General features: G+C 37.9%; 1 protein-coding gene across 1 annotated transcript in view; it reads right to left on the reverse strand.

The window, feature by feature from the left end:
• NEK11 (NIMA related kinase 11) overlaps nucleotides 1-20,724 on the reverse strand; it is a 242,372-nt gene that overhangs the window by 220,241 nt on the left and 1,407 nt on the right.

Below are 20,724 nucleotides of genomic sequence, written 5' to 3' on the forward strand. Positions count from 1 at the left end.
ACTTTTACACTTTTGATAAAGGGAGAAAGGGCTCAAACCTGCCAATCCTCTATTTGTCTATCTCTGCTGTAAATTCTTTTGACATAGAAAGGGTACAAGACAATGATTACAAATGAGGAACTCAAGAGGTCATGGGAACATTTAAAGGAACTGAAACATATTTATCTATTGAAGCAAGACAGGTGCTCAGAGCAATGCTACTACCAGTGGGGCCACTTAAAAATTGGGGGGGGGCGCTCAGTGGGGGTCTCAATGGGTTAAAGCCTCTGCCTTCAGCTTAGATCATGGTCCCAGGGTCCTGGAATCGAGCCCTGCATCCACTCTGCTTGGCAGGGAGCCTGCTTCTCCCTCTCTCTTGGCCTGCCTCTCTGCCTACTTGTGATCTCTGTCTGTCAAAAAAATTAAAATTAAAATTAAAATTAACTCTAATCAGGAGAAAAAGCCAATCAGATGGGAATCTACTGTGTGCATACTTGGATATAAATGCTATTTAACACATATATCTCACACCTTCAGTGAATGACAAGACTCTCTGATGGGGTTTTTTATTACATTTTAAAACGAGGTTTATTTCTTATGGGTTACACTTCTAAAATTCTAACTTATGTCAGCAAAATATCCAACTGAACCACCCAGGTGCCCCTTATGTTAGCAAAATAAGACTATTTGGTAATAATGGTTTTACCCTCTTTAAGAATGTATGTAAAAGGGGCGCCTGGGTGGCTCAGTGGGTTAAAGCCTCTGGCTTCGTTCGGCTCCAATCATGTTCCCAGGCTCCTAGGATGGAGCCCTGCATAGGACTCTGCTCAGTGGAAAGCCTGCTTCCCACCCTACCCCCACCTGCCTACTTGTGATCTCTGTCTGTCAAATAAATAAAATCTAAAAAAAAAAAAAAAAAAAAATGTATGTAAAAAATAAAATTAATGTATTTAATAAAGTTTCCTCTTGTATTTGAATCTCCAGTTCCAGAAAAACTACCCTGAAATAAATCTGAAGCAATTCATAGTAGTTTAGATTACCTAAAACATATTTTCAGGGGCGTCGGGGTGGCTCAGTAGATTAAGCCTCTGCCTTTGGCTCATGTCATAATCTCAGTGCCCTCGGATTGAACCCCACATAGGGCTTCCTGCTCAATGGGGAGCCTGTTTCTCCTCTGTCTCTCCTCCTGCTTTTGTGTTTTTGCTGTCAAATAAGTATTTAAAATCTTAAAAAATAATAATAATAAAACATATTTTCATAGGAACCAAGAAAAATAATGCTTAAAGTAAACTGAAAATGCCTTTTCAGTGTCAATTAAAGGTTCTCCTAAACTAGAGATCAGTAATACCTTGTAGTTTACCTGGAATTTTTTTTTAAACTTTTTTATACAAGCCATCCTTATAGAACTACTGCAAAATCAAACACAGCAGTGCTGTTTAAGTACATTTTCTTTTTGAAAGGTAAAGTTCTATTATTATTAATGGGAAACAATATAAGAAGACAATGTCTGCTATTTTCTGGATCAACCTTGATCGATTTTATATTCACAGAAAATTAAGACAAAAGAAAATTTAAAACTTCATCTTTAATCAATTGGAATTTGTTTTCAAAATGTAATGGTTCAATCCTTAGTGGAGATCCAGGAAATCTTACCTTTGGTCTCAGTTCTTAGCGCACCTTAGATTTGAACTATTCCCCTCTCCATAACACCTCAACTGTACCCTGGGACAGTTCCTGTCACCCAGATTGACATGTTTGTGAGGATCAGGGACAGACAGGTATGACTGTCTCTGGATCTAAAGTTAGGGGTGATTTCCTTCTCTTGTTTATATTATAGTATAAGTTATTTAAGGGAACTGGGGTGGAAATTTTGAGACATAAAGAGATGGAGCTGAGTCAATGGGTTTTACTTACATAAAACACAATGATAAACAAGGTCTAGATATTACACCAACTGCTTTCAGACCTCTGAAGAGCGGATTCTTCAGTATCTGAACGGCCCTGATTCAGGGCTGATTTCGCTTTCCCTCAAATGGGGGACCAAGGACAGGAGAGGCTGCCTGCCTCTGTGTAGGGCATCTGTTCCAACCCTCTTTGTTATCTTCTCTGAAGGAAGAAACTGGGGACACTTGATGACCCAGCTCTATATCTGGGCATACGATAGCAAGCTTCTCTCTATCTCTCCCAGCACCATAGGTAGCAACTGCCATGATTTCTGACCAAGAGTGACTTCACTCATAGAGAGTTTCAAATACTGTTCACTTTCCCTCACAGAAATACATAGCCCATATTTTGGGAGGCGGGACACCCATACCTTAGGGTAAGACTTAAGAATAATAAACAGTAGTCACTGCACAACAGATCCATCTGCTTCCCAAAAGAAACCATTAATGAAGATATCTGGAGACTTTCAGGACCCAACTGAAGGAATTTCCTGAGCGCCTTCACATCACTGACAGTGGCCAGGGAAAAAACACTAAGTGTGTTGGCCAGTGAGGTAGAAACAAAATTTTTTCAGTCAATGAATGAAGCTAAAGCCTGGAAAACTGAACGTCCCTCTGAAAATACCGAACTCCTAACATATCTAGGGAGACACTGTCTGCAAGGGCAGGAACAGGGGCAGCTATCCCCCCTGAGATCTCCCCATCCCATTTCCATGGCATTCATTCATCCAGTGTCAAAGCTCTTCTGCAGAGCAGAGAAAGATACACAATGAACAGACACAGAGAGAGATGCCAGCTGGAGATTTTATAAAAGTCTCCAGTGACCTCAGGGCAGTTAAATGAAGTTAAAGCCCTTCAGAAAAAAACCTGAGTGCCACTTCTCTGAACACACAGTCCTCCTTTTCCCCTGGCCCCAACTCTCCAGGGAAAAGGAACTGAATAACAAAAAGCATACTTGGTCTCTGTGCACTATTGCCCAGACACAGAAACATAAGCATACGGAAAAAAGGTTGTGTCCTTCTGCTACTAGAAAAACGAGCTTTAGTGATAGCTTTTGCTACAAAATTCCTTCTAATGCTCTTGTCTTGGGTGTTTCTGTCAGTCACTATTTTTTTTTAAAGATTTTATTTATTTATTTATTTGAAAGAGAGAGATAGTGACAGAGAGCATGAGTAGGGAGGAGAGGGAGAAGCAGGTTCCCCACTGAGCAGGGAGCCCAATGTAGGACTTGATCCCAGGACCCTGGGATCATGACCTGAGCTGAAGGCAGACGCTTAACCGACTGAGCCACCCAGGTACCCTGTCAGTCACTATTCACTATCATTTTAACACTAAACATAATACAATATACTAGTATTTAGCAGATAGACACAGCCCCACCCCAACCAATCCTCTTTCCATTTTATTTTGTTCCACAGCACTCAAATCATTATCTCTCATAGCACTACTCATTGTCTCTCTCTCCACAGCCTCCCCAGAATGATCTCTCCCCGAGAAGGTGACTCAGTGTGCTTGCTGCTTTATCCCATGCCTAGCACAGCACCCGATATTGTTAGCAAGCTACCCATTCACCAGAGACTGAAGGATGGTGTTCACACTGTAGGTTACTTAAGGTAAAGACTGCTTCCTGTTGCTGACCGAATGATTCTGTTACACTAAGTACTTGGCTGATAAAAAGTGGATCCCCTTTTTTTTTTTTTTTCCTGAAGAACCTGAAGTGACAGATCTTCAAACCAAAAAAGTGATCCCTGGGGCACCTGGGTGGCTCAGTGGGTTAAGCCTCTGCCTTCAGCTCAGGTCATGATCCCAGGGTCCTGGGATCAAGACGCGCATCGGGCTCTCTGCTCAGTGGGGAGCCTGCTTCCCTCTCTTTCTCTGCCTGCCTCTGTGCCTACTTGTGATCTCTGTCTCAAATAAATAAATAAAATCTTTAAAAAAAAAAAAAAAGTGATCCCTTCCCCACCAAGGGAAGAGGAAGATGTCATGGCTCTTCTGTCCTCAGGGGTGACATGGTCTGGCTTGTTTATTAAGATATCACCCTTGCCTGAAGATGGTCTTTCTGCTATGGTAGAAGTAAAGCAAGTTTAACCAACTTGGAGTGAGGAGGTGGCAGGGACAGGGTGCGATGCTGCCGAAGGGTACCTCTGATGGGTCATCTCAAACTATGGTTTCACATATTAGGGGGCACTCATCCCTGGGCCATTTTCAGCAATTCCATGTCCATCACATAGGTCCAGATGTTCTTCACTGGAAGAGACTCTTCTCCCTGCAGTTCCTCTAGGTTTATCTTTTGCATCAGGGCTTATCCTATAGTGGCCAAAATGGCCTTTTGTTCAGTGCTGCAGATTCATGAAGGGCTTCAAATGTTGACTGTTGACAAGAGCTCCAAGCCAGATTACACCCTCTGTTGCACAGACACACTGACGGATCAGAAAGATGTTCCCCATACAGCTTTAAAGGTCTTTCCCAATTCCGGAACTATAATACACTATATATTATAACTATAATACACTAGAAATTAAAATCTGTATTAATTCTGTAATTATCCTGGGAGCAATATAGTCACAGTGCATTGCATTTTTGCATATTAAATTTTTTGGTGTTAAATTTTAATTTAAAACACCCCCCCCTTTTTTTTTTGCCTGGTTTTACACAGTTTTATATTTAATAGACCTCAGAAGAATGAAAGAGACCCATATTTCTCTAAGCCTCTCAGAGACCCTGACACCTCGCACCCCATGACTTTTCTGATAGAGCTATTTGAGTTCACACCCTACTTTCAGCCCAAATGTCGTTCTCTGGAGGACAATGACTATAGCTGCTTCATCTTTTGGACAGCTATCAACTAGATGCTTGTTGAATGAACCTGCTCTTTGCCATTGTTATGGGCAGTAGAGAGTTAAGTTAGGTTAAATCTATGGCTTTTTCTTTCAAGAAAGAGCACACATACATCTTTGTGTACCCACAAATTAAGGAAATGTCCATCAAATACAAAGATAACAAGAAAAACCAAACCATGCCAGTTAAAATTTTCTGAGGAAATGAAAAGATTTCCCCAAATTTATTTCTTAGCCAACTTCTGCTTTTCCTAGGAAGAAATTAGAAGTATATTAATGACATGTTTTTGGCCTTTTATTCATTTAACCAGTGATATTAAAATATTGGCAGACTGTAATTAAGTGAGGATGACATTATGAATCCTGAATTAATACTGTCATTGGAAACACTGCCGTGTATTAATAGTTCGTCTGCATGTTACATTACCACCATCTGCTGTTCATAATGGTCAGTTTCAAAATAGTGACTTTCCTTTATACTGCCCCTATTCAATCTTTTGTAAATTTAAATATCACATATGCTTAGGACCACTAACTTCAACATGCACCACGGAGTCCAACATGGGTAGTATTTCCTAAGTTGGGCTCCTTGCTACTCTAGGGCTAGTAAGAGTGGCCTGGAAAAAAAGGGAGTTCAGTGGTTGAACAAGTTTTGGAAAAGCTCTTGAAGCATCGTAATCTATGCCAGCAGATTTAAGTCTGTGATGAGTCCCTCAATGAAAAAAAACAAAACAAAACAAAACAAAACTGGCTTCACCTTGTGGAACCAAGTGTTTTCTAAACTTGCTTAATCATGGATCTCTCCCTTTTTATACAGAACACCTATTAACATTTTCAAAGGTACCAGCATTTGGTGCTTCATAGCTATCAACGTTTCATTATATCAAATTGCCTACAAGTAAACTAAATAATTTTACGTGATATTTGCTTATAAATAATGTGCCACCAGATTTACACATATTTTCTTACATCACCTCCAGGAATCACAGGATGACAAAGTAACATTGTTGTCACTATCACTTCACAGAAAGTTATTTCAGAAAGTGAAAAATCATCCTGCCACTAGACCTCAATAACAAGTTCTCCAGCAAGATACCTCTAATAGCAAAGAAGGATGAACTCAGACCCCTGAGATGGGACTGCCAAATGCAGGACATATCTCTGAAATCTCATGCTTTGTTTTTAAAATTCATTCAACAAATAGTGCCATGTTTGTGAAATGACAAATGTCCTGGATTATTCACTGCAGCAGGGTTTTTAATAACAACAACCCAAGTGTATATCAGCAGGAAAGTGAATACACTAAAGTAGAGCCATATAGTGGAATAGACTATACAGCTGTTAAAACAAAGAATGGGAACATTCTCTAATATTAACATGGGAAAAGCTCCAAGATACTCTGGCATAAGAAGAAAAGCATGAAATAGAGCTGTGTAAAATGTAAGTTTTTATCAGAAAGGGACAAAAATAAGAATTCCAGAGTTGCTTATATATGCATATGGCAACTCTGGAAAAATCCATAGGAAATTCTTAACAGTGGTTACTTTTTGGGGAAGAAGATGGAACTCAGAAAAAGGAGGACAGGGATGAGAAGAGACTTTGAACAGTATACTTTTTGATATTTTTTGAGCCATATGAATGTGTAACCTAGTTAAATTATATTAAACATTTAAAATCATGTAAATTTTCACTCTGTGACATATTCACATATGACTTAATTTTTTTTAAGAAATATCCATATATTTTTAGGCTAGTTAAAGTATATCCATATTTAAATTCCTGCTTGGTGCATCATCTGGAAAATCATATATATGTGGTTTAGTGTGAAAGACATAGGTTTAGGCCATTTAAGACTTGCTTGAACATACAGCCTACATTCCATTTGAAGAACCAACAACAACACATTAAAAAATCTGGAACCTCTTCTAAAAAATGCTTGCTTAACAGTTTGGGACTTTCATTTATAAGCTAGAGTTAGAACTCTGATGCACAAAATCAGTATTAACTTACTTTTAGAAGTGACCATACAGAAAATGGCACAAAACTAAAATGGCAACCCCAAGTGTGAAGTGTCACAGATTTCTATTATTTTCTATTTATTTCTATTCAGATTTTTTCCATTCTTCCATGCCAGAGTGTTCAAGGGCAAAGTAAACCCCAAGGGCAAATCTCTGCTTTACAGCCCAAAGTAAGTGGAATTTCAAACTCTCCCAAGTTTACTCAATGCATTTTTAAAAGCTTGGTGATGATTTAAAAAATAGGAATAGCACATCTAGCTTAAGCCAAAAATTTCCTATTATACTTCTTGAATTCAAAGAATTACAATTAGGCTTCTTTTGGTTATACTTTCATAGTACTTTGATTAAAATGCTTTCTATATATGTGAAAAATGTGCCATTTATTTATATTAAAGATATGATCTAACAAATAAAATACAACACAAATATAACTCTAATGGAACAACCAAGTGCAGTATGACTAATGTCAATAAAACATACTATAGGTACCCGCATTTTATACCCGAAACTATTCTGAGGACAAGTTTCGTATCCTTGTTTACTTCCTAAAAGTGGTTTAATAAACCAACAGTGCCCTAAATGTCTCCAAAATTCTTTTAAACTGAAATTTTATTTCTAGGTGTAAAAAAGGTCAGAATTAAAAAGATAAACAGTATGACTAGATGAACCAATACAGCCCAAGCAGCAGGGAGTTATCTGTTATTGCTTTCATTGGTTCTGATTCTGTTTCAGAAGGCTGTTCTCTCTGGAATCCTTCCAGAGAAACAAACAGGCAGTGGTGAGCGTGTGGACTTCAAACTCTACTGCAATCTCCAGATGATCTGCTGGATATTCATAAGTGGCAGAATGATTCTACCTTTAGGTCTTAGGTTTTATTGCAGTTGTAATAATGAGTAATGAATAATTGATCACTGGGTAATAAATTATTCAGGCAGGCACACAGTTTCCAAGGAATCCTGGAGTGAGTCTAGCTAATGGCATAACACAAGCCAGCGGCAGCTGCCGAGGGGACACCCCACAATTACCCCACGCTGCAGAGGCATGGGTATAGTTAGTGTTTCTCAGTGTGGGCTTTTCAACGAGGGGCCATATTAATGCCTTCTGAATTTTTATAAAGTAGAAATCCCCAGAGGATACTCTAGTGTCTAAGTGTGGTTATGAAATACTGAGTGAGCCCTGACTTCTTCATCCAACAAAGAAGGATATTTGTTATCAGCTGAGTACAGCCTTTGCTGCTGAAATTACTGTTGAACCAAAAAGCTGTAAAATCAAGAAGGTATGTCTAAAACACACACACACACACACACTTGTGTGTGTAAACATATATTTTTCGTGTGTATGTCTGTATATACATACAAACAGAGTTTTTATGATTATGCCAGCAAAATAATGCCAATATAAGTTTTACCTTGAGAAAATTATCTGCTTTTCTGTTTTCAAAAACTTCTGAATGTAATTCACCCATATGAGCTCAAAACTCAACTTCTTTAAACATAGTAAGGCTTGCTAAAAGTCACCTACAGATACATATCAAATCTCATCCATATCAAATATCCAAATGTTTTACTTCTCTAAATATTGTTAAATAGCCTTGCAAATCACATCTGTCATTGATTCTTCTTACAGCTTTCCTTTGTAAAAACAATTCTAAAAATAATAAAACTTCTCATTAAAGCTCAATAATCATTGTACTGAAATATCTTTGAAAGAGAACATGAATTAAAAGCAGCTGATCAGGGGCGCCTGGGTGGCTCAGAGGGTTAAGCCTCTGCCTTCGGCTCAGGTCATGATCCTAGGGTTCTGGGATCGAGCCCTGTGTCAGCCTCTGTGCTCAGCGGGGAGCCTGCTCCCCGCGCCCCCCCCCCCGCCGCCCGCCGCCTCTGCCTGCCTCTGCCTAATTGTGATCTCTGTCTATCAAATAAATAAAATCTTTAAAAAAAAAAAAAAAGGCAGCTGATCAACAAATGGCAAATCTAATTTTGTAAAAAGCAGAGTGGCTGATCTTGCCCCCAAATCCACAGTATCTACATTTGTGCAAGGCCACGGAGATGGGAGAAAGAAGGGAGTGAGGCAACAGAGAGCTACTAGACCAAAAATCTCCTCCAATTTTCCCTAATGGAAGGCAAAGAACCTAACTAGGTTTTTAAGGGTTTCTCCAAATTAAAACTAATAGAAAAGTGGAAATGTCAATCAAGCTTTAATGAAAATGCTGAGTGTCCACCATTTATGGGAGAAGTTGAGGAAGCTGACACCCAAAAACATTCTTTTATTTTAATTTTTTATTTAAATTCTATTTAAGTATTATTAGGTAATTATTAGGTAATACATATTGCTCAAGTTTCAGGGGTAGAATTTAGTGATTCATCAGGTGCATATAACACCCAGACACATTCTAATCAAAGCTTTAATATTATAAATTTTCTACTCTTAGAAATTTGGAAACCTAGAACACATGACAAGAGGATCAACATACAATTTAAATTTCCTTCCTCGCTTGCTCAATAAAGGTCACGAAAATCAAGGCCTATAATTTTTCTCTGAACAAAAAAATAGAAGATTGACTGGTCTGAACCCAAAGATTAGAAAGCAACATTCAGCTTAAACTATCAAATTTCATGATGATTATGACTAGCAACTGCAAAATCAACCAGTTTAATAATCTGAGAGGCTTTCATATATCATAGTCCAGGTTTTATATTTTAAACACGTTTATTAAGGTAAAATTGATATATCATATACTACACATATTAATATATATAATTTGATAAATTCTGACATATGGATATGACCATGAAACCATCTCCACAATCATGATAATGAGCATACCATCATCTTCCAAAGTTTCCTCATACCCAGAGTTTGCTTTTTCAATAACTAAAACTTCAGGTGGGTTTTCACATAATTACTAAATAAAAGCACTGCTATACCAAGTATGTCCTACTGAGGTAGGACAAGGGTGTGTCAAAGGTTTCATAACTGTTCATTCATACTTATAAGTATCAGGTAATAGAGGCCATGAAAGCAGCTGAGAAATAAAAAGGGATTATGTTCTTATTAATGTATGGAATAGAAATTCAATTTCATGGTATTTTAAAGCAATGAATATCATATAACATTAACTGCTTATTTTTTTTAATTTTTTATTTTTTATAAACATCTATTTTTATCCCCAGGGGTACAGGTCTGTGAATCGCCAAGTTTACACACTTCACAGCACTCACCAAAGCACATACCCTCCCCAATGTCTATAACCCCACCCCCTTCTCCCAAACCCTCTCCCCCCAGCAACCCTCAGTAACTGCTTACTTTTAATATTACATGAAATTATTTATACAATATATAATTAGTGTAGCATACAAACTAACTTTTGGAACTTTGTGGTGTCAACTGTGTCTATTTCCCATATAAATAGAAACTTACAAATCACTAGTTCCAAATCATTACAAATCATTAGTTCCAAAAACAAGCTTAGAAATAACTGGTCAAGAAACTAATAGTAACATAAGGGTTGTGTTTCTTCCCTGTTGACTTTTAAGTCATGTACATCACTCTAAATTCACTACTTAGAAAGGGATGTCATGGCAACTCAACTTTTTTCCCCAGGAAAATTGGCTCAAGAGTAATAAAGAGACCCCAAAACTAATTTTAACCTGAGAGCTTTCCACTTTCTCATTTCTCTGAGGTTTACATTATAGATGTATCTCATTCCAAGTTCTTTAAAGGTGGATGATAATCACAATGCGGATTTTCAGTTCAAAATAATTATAAGGGTTGTGCTAACTAAAATTGCCCACAAGTCAATGCATGTGTCAAAAAAGGAACCAGATCAGTTCAGAAAGGGAAAAACTAAGAAAAGAAGAAGCCTCCCTCAGCTGATCCTGTTTCAGTAAGTGACAGATACAGAGGAATCACCTGCTGTGTGTCAGGCAGAGAGCTGGGCAGCTTGACTCACCAAAAGCTATCGGAGAAAAGTCTCATAAGAGGCTGCTTGAAAAGAACCAAAATCCAAGAAGGGCTAGTTACAGATTACATTTAAGGTTATCATGCTTGCTTTGGGTAAATGAATTAAAGTTAGAGATTAAATATTGAAAAATATTCTGAGAGCAACCATTAAAAACCCTGGATTTGGTTACCGAGGTTCCTCTGGAATCCATTAAAAATCAGCTGATCTCCCTGAAAAAAAGTCCTTTTTGATTGGGTGCGGGGGGGGGGGGGGGTTTGAACTATACTGTACATATAAAGTTTTGTTCTTACATATTATTCACTCATCCTTAAAATATTTTACTTATTGGGGATGCCTGGGTGGCTCAGTCAGTTAAGCATCTGCCTTCAGTTCAGGTCATGATCCCAGGATCCTGGGATCAAGTCCCTCATCAGGCTCCTTGCCCAGCAGGGAGCCTGCTTCTCCCTTTGCCTGCTGTTCCCTCTGCCTGTATGCTCCCTCCCTCCCTCTCTCTCTCTCTCTCTCTCTCTGATAAATAAATAAAATCTTTTTTAAAATTTCACTTATTGTTTAAATGAGACAAAATAACATTTAAAAAATAGGCTTACACAAATCTTATATTTTAAAAATTTGTGGTAGTCAACAATGACAGTGTAAAGGGACCAGCATATCCAGTTACATTTTTAAATTATTATTTATCAAAATAATTTAGATATGCCCCCATCTCATCCATTTAAATGAATAATATTCCTTATTTCCAAGGGCATTATTCAGTATTGGCAAAACCATTAGCTTGCCTGCTCACAAATCCAACAAAACAATACATCAGAAGAACAGAGTGAAATAAGCAAAGAATTTAAACAGTCTAAAAATCTAATAAATATACCATACTCGCTTACACTCTTTTCCTGTCAATAATTATTCTGTGGGGTACCTGGGTGGCTCAGTGGGTTAAGCCTCTGCCTTCAGCTGGGGTCATGGTCCCAAGGTCCTGGGATTGAGTCCCACATCAGGCTCTCTGCTCCTCGGGAAATCTGCTTCCCCCCAACCCCCACGCCTGCCTCTCTTCCTACTTGTGATCTCTCTCTGTGTGTCAAATAAATAAATAAAATCTTTAAAAATCTTTAAAAAATCTATCTGTGGTATTTTCAATAATTCACTTCTATTTTCTTTCAAATAATAGCAATGAAAGAAAAAAGCATTTTTAAAAAGGCTTTTTGTGAGCTGTTTTTCTTCTTTCTAAATGCTTCTTGGTGATTCAGTCTTCAAAGCAGGCTTTTGCCCAAGCCAAAATGAAACAGGGGTTTCCTACATCCTACTCATCCTAAAATATTTTATTTATTAGTCATGTCTCATTGGTAAATATTAAAAACCACAAAAGAAGCACATGGCTTCTTCTATGCTAATACATGCAACAAAGCAGCCTCAGGAAAATGTAAATCATTTACCCCCAAATGTCGACTTCATTACCATGACTGAGGTAAGTCAAAGTAACTGTGCACCCTTGTGTTTTTTCTTCTTTTTCCTTTCTATCTCCCGAACCGTAAATGTTGTAAGATGGCCAGAAGCTCAGGGGCTTGACTTTATTACAGATAGAGAACCGGTGGTGAAGCCCAAAGTGAAGTCCAAGTTCAAATTAACCCTTCCCACATTTACCTAACAAGAACTGATGCACATGATCCTCCAGAACATGAGCTGTTTTAAAAGAAATTTTAATATGCTCTCATATTATAATCTCTCTCAAAAGAGCAAAGATTTTAAGGGAGAAAGAATTGATCACTACAATGAAAACGGTTTTCTGGCAGGGCAAAACAGAAAGAAATCATTAGCTTCCTCCCAATTGTTTTCATAACTCCACCACACAACCACTGAATCCTATTAAACTAACTCAGCCTACTCAATAACTGGTCCTCCCATCACAGATACCCACTGGGGAGAACACCTGGTCATAATATAGAAATAACAGCTTTAATAAGAGTACATAAAATAAGCTCAAAGTTGGACTCATTAAATCCATTAATGTTTTGTTTAGAATGAGTCAAAAGTGAAAGGAAGGATATGTTAAAATGATCAGATCAGACAGAAAATCTGTAAGTAGGTGTCAGTAGGTGCAATATATAAACACTAGCTTTAAAGAATGCTACCAGCTATTACATAGCAGAAAATTACTCTCACATTCTGAGGCACGGGAAGCTTGTTTCAAATATTACAAAAATCTACACATTCAGGTAAGAACTACTTCTCATTTTTAATTATTTTTTGACACTGTCAGGCTTCTATAATCAATTTATTAATTTGCTAAGAGGAAAAATGTTCCTTTTTATAAACAGTGAAAATTTATACACATAAAGGAAGGTTTTTACTCTGGAAAACAGAATTGAGGTGCCTCAAAAAGTTGAAAATAGCTACCCTACGACCCAGCAATTGCACTTCTGGGTATTTACCCCAAAGATACAAATGTAGTGACCTGAAGGGGCACATGCACCCCAATGTTTACAGCAGGAACATCCACAATAGCCAAACTATGGAAAGAGCCTACATGTCTATAAACAGATGAATGGACAAAGATGTGTATGTATATATACAATGGAATACTATGCACCTATCAAAAAAAATCCCCCGAAATCTTGCCATTTGCAACAAGGTGGCTGGAACTAGAGGGTATTATGTGAAGCGAAATAAGTCAATCAGGGAAAGACAATTATCATATGATCTCACTGATACGAGGACTTTGAGAAACTAGACAGAGGATCATAAGGGAAGGGAGGGAAAAATGGAGGAAGATGAAACCAGAGAGGGAGAAAAAACCATAAGAGACTCTTAATCTCACGAAACGAACTGAGGGTTGCTGAGGATTGGAGGGTAGGGATAGGGGCTGGGTGATGGACATTGGGGAGGGTTTGTGCTTTGGTGAGTGCTGTGAATTGTGTAAGACTGATGAATCACAGACCTGTACCCTGGGGCAAATACTACATTATATGTTAATTTTTTTAAAAAAAGGAAGGAAGGAAGTCTTTTCAAGTTCATTCCACACAATATGAAAACTGATTTCTTTACTCCTCACTATGTCAAAAATAAATTTGAAAATGGATGAAGTCCTTTTTTCCTAATTACAACTGAGCATATCAGCAAATGTGGCCATAATTCATAAATGGCCTAAATATGCCTCAGTGGAATGGCACAGAATGCCCACCATTTCTCAGTGATTGAAGCTTGGTTCTTCATTAGTTTTCCAGGGTTATACCACTGTCAGAAACGATATGCTGGAAAAATCGTTATATTAAACCTCTGAGCATGCTGAAAGGTACAATACTTTTTTATTTCTACTTCAAAAAGGTTACCAGAATCATATCCAACAAGAGGGAACTAACTGATATCAATGCCATACAATGGACTATTATGTGAGGATTTAAAAATGACACTTTTAAGAGTACTTAGTAACCTGGGAAAATATCTATATTTTAGTGCTTAAAAAGAAAAAAGATGGAAAATTATGCATACACCGAATGGAACTATCCTCCCACCCTTTTGTCTAGTTCAGTGATCCTCAAAGTATGGTCTGCAGGCCAGCAGCAACAGCTGGTAGAGATGCAAATTCTCAGGCCCACCTAGACTTGCTAAATCAGAAACTCCGGGAGTGGAGCCCCACAATCTGCATTTTAACAGCCCTCCAGGCAATTCTGATGCCTAATAAAGTGAGAAAACCATGGGCTCATTCTTAATCATCCTTCAGGTCTCGGTGGAAACTACACATTCTCAGGAAGCCGTGCCTCGTCCAGCACCATGCTGCCAGCTTCCATGGGTCTATCACACTTCGCAGCAACCAAGACTTTCCTTTTACAATGGATATGGCAGCTTATAATCACTTTTACTCTTATGATTATACAATTAGTGTTCTTCTCTTCCACTAGACCAACATTCCAAAGTCTAGCTGCACATTCAAATCACCTGGAGGCTCTCAAAAATCCAGATGCCTATGGTGTGGCCCAACTAAAACAACGTACTGGGGTATGACTTGAATGTGTATTTTTAAAATACTATGATTCCATTTTCTGGCCAAGGTTGAGAACCACCTGACTCCTTGAAGAGTAGGTGATCAGCAAATACTGATCAATGGTCGTTGAATGAACATGTGGAGGGTTTTTTGTTTTTATTTTTATTTACTCTGGGGGTGTTTTTTTTTTAATCTTATACATGGCACAAAATATCAAATGTACACAAAGGGAAAAGTAAGTCTCCTTCAGTCTCATCTCTGAGGGAGCCATAGTGACCAATGCCATATGTTTCCTTAGAAGGAGTGAATAAATATTTGTCAACACAGAGAGAGACCAGAAGTTGGATAGCAGGATTATAGATTATTTTCCCACTTTATGCACCCTTGCACTTTTATAAAATGTATGCATATGACTTTCATTATAGGAAAGGAGGTACTGTAAAGATAACTGAATGTATGAGCATCCCAGAGCTATTCCAGAGATACACCTTGGGTCTGACAGTTCTGAGAAAAATGGTCATTTTGGAACAATGTTCCCTGTCATGAGGAAGAGATCTTCTATTTGGCTTAAGCAAAAGGTCTAATTATTCCCCTTACATCATTTTGGTTACATTTTCACCTCTGATAAGATACTCAGCTTCTCCAGAACTCGCATCAGAAAATGGTGGAAGGGCACGTGAAAAGAGATACTACTCATTCTAGGCCCTGAATTAAAAAATGGCATCATGGGCACCTGGGTGGCTCAGTAGGTTAAGTGCCTGCTTTCAGCTCAAGTCATAATCCCAGTATTTTGGGATCGAGCCCCGAATCAGGCTTCCTGCTCAGCGGTGAAGACTGCTTCTCCCTCTCCCCCTGCCTGCTGCTCCCCCAGCTTGTGCTCTGTCTGTCAAATAAATAAAATCTTTAAAAAAAAAAAAAATGGCATCATGATTTACAGATCTGTCTTGTCTGAATTTAGTTAACATGAGCCCCTACCAACACTGACCATCTCTAGGTATATTAAGATGAAAAACTGAAGACCGGATCCTAGTGTGGTGCTTTAATGATCGTTCTGTCCTTCAAAGATCCTGACCCCCTTAGCCCCAGCCCCACTGACGACTGTATCTCAATAGAACATTCTGGAACTGGGCCACAAGTTTAAGATGCTCTCAGGAGAGACTGGACTTAACAGAGCTATCTGACAATAATGGACCCAGACTATTGTTTTATTTATTTATTTTTTATTTATTTATTTTTATTATTGTTGTTACCCCTTTATGACTTCTCACCTCCCACACTCTTAGAGTCTAAGGACCTCTCCCCTCTGCTGTCAGTATGACTAATTCTACCAGCAATTCTTAGCCTTGTCTCCTCCATTCTGTTTCTATGTCTGGGTGGGAAATATGTCTGTTAGGACTTCTAAAAATCTGCTCTGCTACAGGCCCAAAAGCTCTCCCAGGAGGCAAGGGCCCGGGTTTGAGGACATTTCTCTAAAGACTTGGTAAATCTTCCAATTTAACTACAGTCCTTGTCTGCTGTAGACATTTGATACTGAGAAGAAATGCTTTGTGGAGAGAGAAAGTATTTCCACAATAACCATGTTGACATACTTAGGCAAAGGCCAATGTGTCCGTACACAATTAAAGGAGGAGATATTTGAATATTTACATGGACAGGACCAAGGGGGAAAAAATGAAAGCTCTTGATAATGCACAGAAACTAGTAAAATAAAGACCATAGGTAGCTAGGAAGGGATCTGGACAGTGGCCAACATCTCTGAGAGCAACCCGCCACACAGATGTTTAAACATACTGTTTGCTAGTTGTTTTATGTATGTTAATTGCATCTTTCTTCTACACTGGAAACTCCTGTGGCCAAGCCTTTGCTTGCTATTGCTTCAGTCTCCTCACTGGTTCTTAGTACAAAGCAAAGCTTTAATACATAAATATTTAGGAGTTGACAAAAAGACTAGCACAAAACCAACTCTAAATAATAATGTCACTGTATTTTAAGTTGATGAAATTTAAAACACAATTATAACCAGAATTCTATGCTGATAAGATCAATGTTGAAATTCATTGCAACATGGCTATGATTAATCATGTATAAGTAATCATGTAAAAGTTTCATCGTGTATCTTAGGCCTACTTCCTTAAGCCTACTTAAGCCTACTTCCTTAACAACTCTTTTCTATTAAGTTACAAGCACTATGCTAAGAGCCAAAGAACTTTTTAGCTCATCCAAATCTGTGGGTTTGTTTAAGAAAAAAGTCTGACAGCTTAACAAAAATATAAATTTATGAAGTAGAATTAGAACAGTATTTATAAATATGAGTTAACATTATCATATCCTCACATTCATTAGACCAAAATTTCTATAATTATGAAAGAAAATATTCTCAAATATTGTTTTATAAATTTCATAATGCAGAATAAAAGAAAAACCTTTATGCCATTCAAGATTCATTTTAAGTTCAATTTTATTCTACTGTGATAATTAAAAAAGGAATGACAGATCTTTATGACAGAAAGAATTTTCTCTCAAAACACACATTAATCAAAGGTCACGTCTGTAGCTTTTTTCTAATTCCATAGCTAATGCAGAAAGTCAATAAAAATATAAAAGAATGTGGTATTTGCATTGTAATTAAAATACACAAATTCACAGTATATGAAAAATGTCAATGGTGGAGTGATGCCCCCAAGTGGCATAATGATAAATTGCAATGCATTGATGGAAAAGAACAGCCATTCCTTCTTGTCAAAATCTTTCATTAAATCTAAAAGTGCCTATTACATAAACCTAGATTTCACACGGGCTATTAATAAGTGTCTGCGGGCCATCTCAGACTCACGGTATATATTAAATTATGATATACTTTCCTTATAATCTTAAAATATTAGGGGAATGTCTACAAAACAATAGAGTCAGATCTTCTCTGATCTATTAAGGGAACAGCATTCAAAAAATTATAGATATATTTTTAGAAAGTATTATTTTCTGGATTCCTGGGTGGCTCAGTCAGTTAAGTGTCTGCCTTCAGCTCATGTCATGATCCCAGGATTCTGGGATCGAGTCCTACCTCAGGCTGCCTGCTTAGTAGGGAGTCTGCTTCTCCCTCTCCACCTGCCACTCCCCCTGCTTTGTGCTTTTTCTGACAAATAAATAAATAAAATCTTAAAAAAGAAAAAGAAAGTATTATTTTCTACCCATCTCTGACATTAACCAATTCCCTATGTTTATGGCCTAGCGTGTAAAGCACAATTTAAAATCTTGACAGATCACATTGCTCGGTGAATGGGTGGTACTAATTAATGTTCTTTGCTCACAAACTGAAGATTCAACTGTCAACATTCTGGGGAAAGAATCTAAAAAAGTAAGAGTTTAATTTCCTGCCTCTGTACATGTTTTAAACATAATCATTGATGAGGTGCTATCTTATGTAGCTAAAAGGTCAACATTCTGAGGAACAATTGCTTTTGGAAAACCATAGAGATAAAAAAGAAGAGATGCCAACAGAATTGCTACAATCTCAAGAAAGATCCTTGAATAAGGTTTTAAAATCACGTGCTAAGATCAGGTTGTTTTGAGAGATTTTTCTCTTAAAAGTAAAATGCAGGGTGACTGGGTGGCTCAGTGGGTTAAAACCTCTGCCTTCGGCTCAGGTCATGATCTCAGGGTCCTGGGATCAAGCCCCGATTGAGCCTCGCATGGAGCCCCGCATCAGGCTCTCTGCTCAGTGGGAGGCCTGCTTCCCCTTCTCTCTCTGTCTGCCTCTCTATCTGTGATCTCTATCTGTCAAATAAATAAATAAAATCTTTAAAGAAAAAAAAGTAAAACTGCCACTTAATAGAGTGTGCCAATTTCAGTTATTGGGTGATGACTAAAGTTTTATTAGGCTTCCTTTAATTATTCCTTTAAGTTTGATTATTTACAAATAAGATGTATCTCAACTGCTATGAATGATATCCATAAGGTAATATGATAATATTCTCTATTTTATCCATCTATTTACAGATAAATTTATAAGGTCTTCCCTGGTGGTCTAGTGGTTAGGATTTGGTACTCTCTTACAAATAAATGTATATCTATTTATAAATATATCTTATATTTATATATTGTATATTCTTTATAATATCTATCTTGATATTTTATACATGTAGATAGATAGATATCTTATTTAACCCTATTACAATCCTATGAAGTATTATATCCATCTTACAGATAAGAAAACTGAAGCTCAGATTAGAAAACTGCATAAACTTAATCTTCTGGTTAAGAGTAAGATTGGTGGGGCGCCTGGGTGGCTCAGTGGTTTAAAGCCTCTGCTTTCAGCTCAGGTCATGATCCTGGGGTCTTGGGATCAAGTCCCGCATTGGGCTCTCTGCTTCAGAAGGAGCCTGCTTCCTCCCCTCTCTCTCTCTCTGCCTGCATCTGTCCTACTTGTGATCTCTGTCTGTCAAATAAATAAATAAAATTTTTAAAAACAAGTAAGATTGGCTGGGGCACCTGCATGGCTCAGTGGGTTAAAGCCTCTGCCTTCAGCTGAGATCATGATCTCGGGGTCCTGGGATCGAGGCCCGAGTCGGGCCCTCTGCTCCACAGAGAGCCTGCTTCCTCCTCTCTTTCTCTCTCTCTGCCTGCCTCTCTGCCTACTGGTGATCTCTACCTGTCAAATAAATAAATAAAATCTTAAAAAAAAAAAAAAAGAATAAGATTGGCTTTATATCTTGACCTGTTCACCTCCAAAGCATGTGGTCTTCACTGTAACAAGTTACAGCCTTCCTTCTACCATTCTAGAATTTTGTGAGCAGCCATAGCCATGATTCTTCATGATTTTAGCAGAGAGTTCTAAAATCAATTGATCTAAAATCAAATGTCTGCAAATACAGGCAGGTAGTAGAAAGGTGTGATATAGCTGTGTGAAGACACAGTGAAGAGTGGCAACACATGGCTAATTAAAGAGCACAGGGTCTAACTAAGGGGGGGGGGGGGTGGTTGCTACCCATCTCCAGCCCATATGTTAGCAAATATGACCAAATCTTTTGGTTTGGTTTTCTCCCCCAAGAGAAATGAAAAGCTCTATTTTTATGAGACTGCTCATCTTTAAATAGTGGCAATTAACTTGGACTAAAAAAGAAACAATATTCAACAGGCTAAACAAAATACATCTGAAGGCTGAATGTAGCCTATATGTAATATGTTATAGAGATTCTGATGAGAATGATTCTACACTTGATTTTCTGATATCAAATAACTTGTCAGTTATCCTCACTGTTGGATTCATTCCACACATCTAGCCTTCATCTGCCATATTCAGCTTAATTTAGGTGTTTTCAGACTAGTAGTGCAAGTGCAGGAAGTTAATGACAAATCACTTCCCAACCAACCAGCCCCCTCCTCTCTCATTTCTCTCCCTCTGCTCCCCAACAGCTACACACTTTACTCACCCATCATCTCAAGTCTGAAGCTTTCAAGTTTGTTCTTCATGTATATTATTTTACATCCCTTTGTTCAACTTTTTAGCCCTCCTGTGAATTCTCTTAAAATTCTTTACATTCCTTACTCACTGAAGAAACCAAAATTGATATAGTCTTTATGATCAGGGATAGAAGCAGAAAAATGTTCACCATTAGCCCAGAAGGCTGATCTATAGCCTGCATAGTTCCAATAAGGATCAAATACATACTGGTTGCTACATTCTTATAAAGGGTCTCATGACTGCCTGTTTATCTCACTGATGATTAATATCAAGCTGAATGATAAGCACCAGAGAAATCTTGCAAAAGTAGTTTAACAAGTAGAAATTTGAAGAAAACATGTATGATCTAATACTCCCTGCACATCCCCTCCCCCTTGAACACTAACCATATAACCAGCGGCTTCATACAGTAAAACTGAAGCTCTTTCTGCCCATGGGTCCTATCCCTGTGTTAAAATAAAAGCACCTTTTTGCACTGAAAATGTCTCAAGAATTTTTTCTTGACTGTTTGCTCATCATTGTAGTCCCACATCATTTACAATGTGATTT

The sequence above is a fragment of the Mustela putorius genome, unplaced genomic scaffold (assembly GCF_011764305.1).
Source record: "Mustela putorius furo isolate JIRA1106 unplaced genomic scaffold, ASM1176430v1.1 tig00003834_pilon_pilon_pilon, whole genome shotgun sequence".
Lineage (NCBI taxonomy): Eukaryota > Metazoa > Chordata > Mammalia > Carnivora > Mustelidae > Mustela > Mustela putorius.